Source organism: Chrysochloris asiatica, unplaced genomic scaffold (assembly GCF_000296735.1).
Source record: "Chrysochloris asiatica unplaced genomic scaffold, ChrAsi1.0 scaffold00043, whole genome shotgun sequence".
NCBI classification, from domain to species: domain Eukaryota; kingdom Metazoa; phylum Chordata; class Mammalia; order Afrosoricida; family Chrysochloridae; genus Chrysochloris; species Chrysochloris asiatica.
This window is the reverse complement of record NW_006408561.1, coordinates 15704953-15706863: the sequence shown is the minus strand read 5'-3', so window position 1 is coordinate 15706863 and position 1911 is coordinate 15704953.

Sequence of the window (1911 nt, the reverse complement as noted above, 5' to 3'; positions counted from 1 at the left end):
CAGGGATCTAGGAATAGTTTGAAGAGGGTAAATAATACTAAAATATTGGTTTCCCTTGCCTACTATTGTAAAATAGACCCTTGAGTGGGATATAAATAAATGTTGGGAAACATGATTATAGAAAAGTTGTAAGTCCGTCTTCAGCCTATAACTGATTGGAATACCTAAAAGGGGTTCTACAACTTGCCCAGTGAAATAGGCCTCATGCAAAGCCTTTAGAGTATAGGACCTTAGGTGGAATCCTGAGTCCCATCCAGAACCTTATGAGGTCGGACATTCCCATTAGCAAGGACAAGCAGACCAGTCTGGAACAGCTAGAGCAACAGAAGATATATTGTCAAAGAAAGATCATCAGGAAAAACCCAAAACAAAAATGTCAGCATGGCTGGCTACTACAAGAATAAGCAAGCTCTTCACCAGGAAGCCATCAAGGCAACCAATCAAGTTCCTTCAGGACAAACTCCCCTCTAAGACTGAAACTCAAAGGAAACACATGAACAGGCATGTAAGCTTGCTGGCAACCACACTGGTCTACTGGTGAGTGGAAGCGGAAGAAAGGCAGCAATGAATAAATGGGCTGAGTTCAACCACAGTCCATTGACTCCTGTTGATCTGAAGATGAGTGAGAGAATAGGAAGGCTGGTTGGTCCAAAGTGTGGTAAGACCTGGGGACACTTGAGCTCATGGACAAAGACATAGCCACATAGGGCCAGAGCTGAGAGTGAAGCATCCACCTGATATGAAGTGAGGGGAGATGTACAAGAACACCCAAATATGCAGCCAATACCCATTTGACCTAGCCTCAATGGCTTGATAATCAGAACTTGATTAGAGAAAGATTACCAAAAAAAAATTTTTTTTTAATTAAAGGAAACAAGGGTAAATTGCTGCAATTTGATGAACCTGACCTATACTCATGGAGGTAGTAACTCTAAATACCAACAGAGAGGGAGGAAGTCTAAACATCAAGTATCAATGCTATCCCCTCTGTACACAGGGTAGATAGGGACGGGCAACTTAGAAATTGGCTACCTAAAATGAAGGGGCAATAAAGGCACGCAGTGACTGGCTTACAAGGTTTCAAGAGAGAGTTTAGTTTAAGAGTATGGGGGGAAGAAAGTCCCCACTGAATATTTTTCATCTTGTCTAGATGGGTCTGTTGAAAAGAGATGGGGATAAGATTCATATGATTCAATAGTGAAAAAATGTCATCATGGCTAATTGTGACTGTTACAATTGTAAAGGTAAAAGTTTTGTAACAAAAACAGGGGAGTGGTTAATCTTACCTTCCAGAAACAGAGGACCCCAAGACCATCAATTGGGAAGAGCACAAGCAGAATGTGGGAACTTATCCAGAGAAGCAGTGACACCAGAGACGGAGACAGCGATGGGGTCTGGGGGGGGGGAGTGGCTGAGGACTCTAGATTTATGGTAAGAGAGGGACTAAGAGCTGGTGGCCAGGAGGCTGACTTGCAGAATGTGACCTTTAGAGCTATAAATTATTATATATGCCTGAGTGGTTTTTTTTGTTTTGTTAAAAAAAGCTAAAGTGAATAGAGAGAAATACTGTTAACTGATGGTACATGGAGGGGATTATAATCATTGTAATGAAACAAGGTGTATCATTTGTTGAATGTAAAACTGAGGATCTGCCCTGTAAACTTTCTCTCAATCTGCAATAAAAATCTTAAAAAAAAGAAAAGAAATGCTTGAATAGGCAAAATGCTCAAGCATTTTAGTAGCATGAATAGACACGAAAACAAAACAATCAGAAAACCCAGAATACAGGTGATTCTTTTCATTTGACTAGTTCTATTGTAAATTAAGAGAATGAAGTTGTCTTCAGTCCCCCCATTTCACTCCCAATATGACCAGCAATTGAGTTTATAAATGAGGGTACAATTCATAGTT